The sequence below is a fragment of the Zophobas morio genome, unplaced genomic scaffold (assembly GCF_036711695.1).
Source record: "Zophobas morio isolate AGI-343-1 ecotype UQ-CSIRO unplaced genomic scaffold, CSIRO_AGI_Zmor_V1 ptg000058l, whole genome shotgun sequence".
NCBI lineage: Eukaryota > Metazoa > Arthropoda > Insecta > Coleoptera > Tenebrionidae > Zophobas > Zophobas morio.
In genome coordinates this window covers 1,916,656-1,922,422 of record NW_026972163.1, presented here as the reverse complement: position 1 = coordinate 1,922,422, position 5,767 = coordinate 1,916,656, and positions in this window count along the sequence as shown.

Genomic DNA, 5,767 nt, shown 5'->3' with positions numbered 1-5,767 from the left:
AAGGTTGCCAGTGGCGTTACTGGATATAAGTTAACAATGACATTATTATCTATGAACAAAACGAGAATATCCACTTTCTTACTCATGAATTCTACTTTACGTAAGTACATTCATGTTTAAACACATGCCGGTGTTTGGGTAATACCGAAATAGAGTCTATAGTCTGATGATTGTCTCAGATAAGAGCAGTTGATTTAGTTTTTGAAAAACACGCAGTAAACAAGCGAACATTATCATAATTTTTTACTGCCTAAACATTTTATTTTGCAAATTTTATTTAGTATTTTATTTAATGAAATATACGTATGTTAGAAAAAAATATGGACGGATTATTAAACTGCAGCTGACAAACGCTCTGTATAAGCAATTTTAAAAATAAAAATGTATACTAAAGCACAAACACATAAATTTCTGAGATGAATTTTAATCGATATTCTCCAATCATTAAATTAAAGCCTTGTTAAAATTTCAAAAAGTCCGTTATATGGGTGCTAAGACAAACTGCAACGCTACTTAGTTTTACAAATTTTATTTTTTTAATATAACATATTTGGTAAAGTTAAAAGAGTAAACATGTACATTGTTAAGTCACAAATAGAACACTATCAGAATATCAATTTTAAGTGAACTTTTTTACTAAGCAAAGTTTTAAGACAAGTTGTTAGCTTACTTACAGCGATTATTATCAAGATTATGGGTCTCTGTAGAGCCATAACCGATATAGTACTAAACGACTAAAATCCAAGACACATACAGACACCCAGAGGCAAGGCGAGAATCGAACCCACCACCCAGTGTGTAAGGCTCAGACACGAAACCATTACGTTTAGCAGGGTCCCCTGAAATAAATTATACAATGTGATTGTACAAATTTTACTTTTTGATGACACCCCTATAGATAAATTCAAAGATATAAATGTAGTCGTATTATTAAACAACAAAACAACGGTAAATAAACATGCTATGCGTATGCGGCAATACCAATGACGTGATACAAATCAAATTTTGTATCACGTCATAAACTATTTACAAGAAACAAATACACTAATTCGGGTAGGTACATTAATAGTAATAATAATAACATTACTGTTTTCGTGGAATTTCAAAAAACTGAGATATAAACCGTAATTGTAATTAATTCAATATTCGTATATAAAGTATGACGAAAGATAATTGCAAACGCCGTCAATTACTTTATGATGGGTCTTTAGTACTTTGGACCTCAACTTGTAATAAAACCATCACGAAACCTTCGCAACGGAGGTACGACTTCAGCCAGAGCCAGACGTCAAATTTTGGAGCATTCATACATGAATCATGGTAGAGTTAATTTTTATTGGGATTTTTCTATGAAATATGTATTTGCAAAGGTTTAAAAAGTTTTAAGAACCACATTTTCATGTGTCCTTAAATTTTAAGATTAAATTCCTTGAAAGCGGCAATGTACCTGTTCACGTATTGAAACAAATACGGTCCTGGAAAGGTAAAGATGGCTAGTAATCTTGATTGACAGTTTTATGCTGGGTGCACTTTCCGAAGCGGTCGGAAATTTTACAGCTGCAATTTCCATAATTGGAGTCATTTGCAATTATCTTTCGTCGTACTTTACACAGAAGAGCTAGAAACAGAATAGGGGATGGGAAATAAGGGAAATTTGGAAGAGTGACCACTTGGCCAGTTTTATTTATCCTGGAACACTAATCACGAAAAATATAGAAGAACAGAAAGGAAAATAGGAATCTGATAAGATCTATTTAAACTAGTCTAAAGAAAAGCAAAAGTGCATTTGCAGCATGTAGTTATAAATAAAACTTTCAATTCTATGCGGAAGTCATACAAATGGGTTCTAACTCAGACAGAGGAACAAAAATTAGAGATATGGGTAAGGAAAATTTTGAAGGAAATATGCAGAGGAAAAGAGGAGTCACATCTGTGGGTCAGAAGAACGAATCAAGAATTCACGATGCTGCTCGAGAAGCTGAAGGAAGTCAAAGCGCCAAGACGACGATTAAGACACTTAGAAAAAATAGAGGAAACAAATGAAGACAGATATACGAGAGATATGATTAAAAATTGAAAGGAGAAGACGAGAAACCATAAAAAATGGAAACACACTGTCAGGTTAAGGATCTAGAAGTGCTGCGTCAGCCACTATAAATATAATTTTAATTATTATTTCAAAAATAATTATCTAATTTTTCCGAAATTCTGGGAACATAGTATTCTTTATTTTCATATATACATATACAGGAGTTATTATTACAAAATTAACTGGATTTGTTGACTGCTTAGAATGAAAGGATTATTGTCATAAATATCAATATTACGTATCTACATATGTATGTAAGGAGGTAATTCCATTCTTCCAACTAATAAAACTTGTTTACTTCCTAACTTTATTTGTACTGCATTTTGTGTAACATTTGTATACATTTCAACTTATTTTATTTAGGTAACAACATCTGAACTTCACGTTTGTAGCCAATTCATCAATCGAGTCCCTTTAAATATTTACGGCTACAATTTGTAGTAAATGAATCGATAGCCAGATAGAGCTTGGATAATCTATTGATATAAAACATTTACGACAAACGAATTGAGTTAATTGAAGTGACATTTCTGTAAATTGAGTAGGTAGTAAAATGAATGACCATATCCTTTAAGTATAAAATCTCACCAAATTTGTTTAATACCTTCGAGGTAAAAAATAAAAACTCTAAATTACTCACGAATATTGAATACGAATTAATGTTTTAGTATATATTTATGTATAATTTTCATAACGATTATGGCCATTAAAAAATCAAACTTTTTATCATATGAAATCACACTGCACAGTTTATCTAACACAAAGTTTAATAAAAAAAAACTAAACATTTTAAATTGCTGTAAGTACTGAAAATGATGACTGAGACGATCGGTATTTACTTATGAAATGATGTTTTGAGAGGTTATATAAACTCATACGCCGCCCCGGTACAACACCCTTGGGTTTTTTAGTATGTATGGCGATAAGCAGCGATGAATCATGATCGGTGACGGCGGCGTTCGAATATAGAAAAATCTGGATGCGATGCCGGAAGTCTTGATGGCGGACTCCAGAACCACCTCGAAGGCGACGAGCGCGAATCCTCCAGAAGAACATAAGGCGGTTTACATAGAGACCACAGTCGAGAAAGGGCAGTCAGGCAATGAGAGAATTAGAGTAGTCAAATCCACAGTTGATTAATGAGTACGAATTAAGTTAATTCAGAATTATTCGCTGTTGTATTTTCGCTATGTATAGGTAAGTCGTATAAATGTGTATTACTAAAGAATTGTTTAGTTTTACCACGCCGCTTTTAATTACCGATCACCGTAATATATACTTCATGATTTTTTAAAGGTTAAAAAAATTGTTTTGACGAGTAAGCTGTCTCATTTCCAAATTTGCAGTGGTTCATCACTATATCACCTGAGTCAAAGGTTGAAATAATGAATCAATGGACAAGTTTTGAGGTACACATCGTAATCTTGATGATTGCAGTGACAGGTGAAATAATATTGTTGTATGTTATTTTATGTTCGCTGATAAATAAATTTCTTGATCAATTAATCATCATAGTTTTTTTTTGTAACAACGAGTTTTTAAAAAGAACCACCCCAAACGAAGTAATTGGTCGAGAACTGTTCCCTCTAAGTAGAACGTTAAACTAGGTAACAAAATTTGAATGGATTACTACTAGAATCGTGACGTTTAGACATATTTTGGTTGATAAAAGTTGATAAGAATCGGTTAAGCAGTTTCAGAGATTATCTCTAATCAAAATTGACACAGACGGCAGAAGACGGATGACAAACGACAGACTCCAAACAGACAGATGGAAACGGGAGACCTACTTTTGGTACCCTAGCCATGAAACGCCAAGAAAACATGAGAGGACCCATTGGTTGGAAGGATCCTACTACAACACTCTCAGCTTACACTCGGGAAGTAAAAATTAGCAAACATCTTGACCACCATTCTCAAAATTTATAAAAATTGGGTTGTTAGTTAATGATAGAAGAACATATTCTAACTGCTATTAGCGTAAGCCCGAATTCGTAGAAAACCCAAAATTTCAAGTTAAACACCTTATTTTTGCTAAATTATATAGGTATACTTTCAAAAAAGTACAAACAAAACAACTTTTACAGGTTGATTACCTAACCTATTAATACATCTGTGTATAAGATTTTGCAATTTTTAATTTATTAAACATAATCGCAACGACTAATAATATAACACTATTAATTCTTTCAAACTAACAACTAATGTTGTCCTTAGATGTCTATTCACATATTTCTAGCATTTTCACAGTTGATAAGAGATATCGCCGTGTTTTGAATGCTGTATTTTTATTTTCCAAAAGATATGTTCATATAAGTAAATTGACCGTTTCAGTGGGTTGTGATAATAATAACTCCATACGGATTTAATCTTACAAAAACTTAAGAATGAAATCTTTGAAAACGGGACACTTGCCATCTGCTTTACTTTTACAAATGCTACATTGCTGATGTTTTTTATAGCCTCAATGATATAATCATACATCATTTCTATAACAATGATCCCCAATAATAATTCAAATCTACCACAGAGTCAAAAAGCAACAATAGTATCAATATTAGGTACAGACTGACATCGAAAAATATATACTCAGAAAACTATCAAATCTTTTAATCTTACCTTAATACATCTTAAAAGTGTGCTATTGTGCTGGTAAAAGCACAGAGTAGTACTGTCTCGGCCATCTCTGACACGTGCCATGGTTTGCATTAGCTAGGTTTTATGAAGGGTCGGCTGTAAAGTACGTCAAAGCCATAAACGCACAATATGTTTACGTCCAGTTTACTGTTTGACCAGAAAGATAGTGTGCCTCAAACTAATTTTTCTGACTGTTTAGCCACCCACCGTTGTAAACTTGTCTTCTTATCCCGACCCCTGCCTTTGCAATACTGTATACATATATGAATTTAACAGGAGTGTTAACGTACAGTACAATCATCGTCGAAAAAGTACCAAATGACTTACTTAGAAGCTTGTAAACATATTTGTCTTGTCAATTATTATATTATGACAAAATTTTCATTATGGTCCCCCCCGACAAACCCTCTCCCAACCATCTGGACTGTGGCAAGTTTACGAGTGTCCGCGGTAAAGTAACAAGTCAACAGATGCTTGGGGCATACTCCGCAGTCCGCACTATATTTCTTGTCAAATATTCAATACTCCTCAGAAATGGTATTAAACAAGTTGTTTCGTAGTAATTTGGTTCACATTTAATCAGTAGACGCCTTTCTGCAAATTTTGTTCCGGGAATGTATTAAAAGCCCAAGTAAACAATTAATATTGATTTTATGCAAATGGTTAATATGGAAAGATATTCATCTGTGACTCAGAAAGAGCGCCTAGATTGTTTCTTTCTGATTACACCATTAATTTTTAGAAATTATTTACATAAATATAAATAGCCCTTACGTATTAGTTACAGAAAAAAGTTGATGATTAACTTTGAATAGCGGATAATTTCTTACAAGAAAAAATAAAAATTGTGTACGGTAATTATCAATATACGCATCTAAGCATCTGTTAAGATATCTGACTATTAGTGGTCATATTACTTGGTTTGAATATTATTGTTTATTATGAAATAAAAAAGTTTTTACGCTATAAAAAAGTTTTTTTTATGTTAATTCCATGTCCATGTTTAACTTACCCTTGGCGTGCATATGAATTCGATTGAAG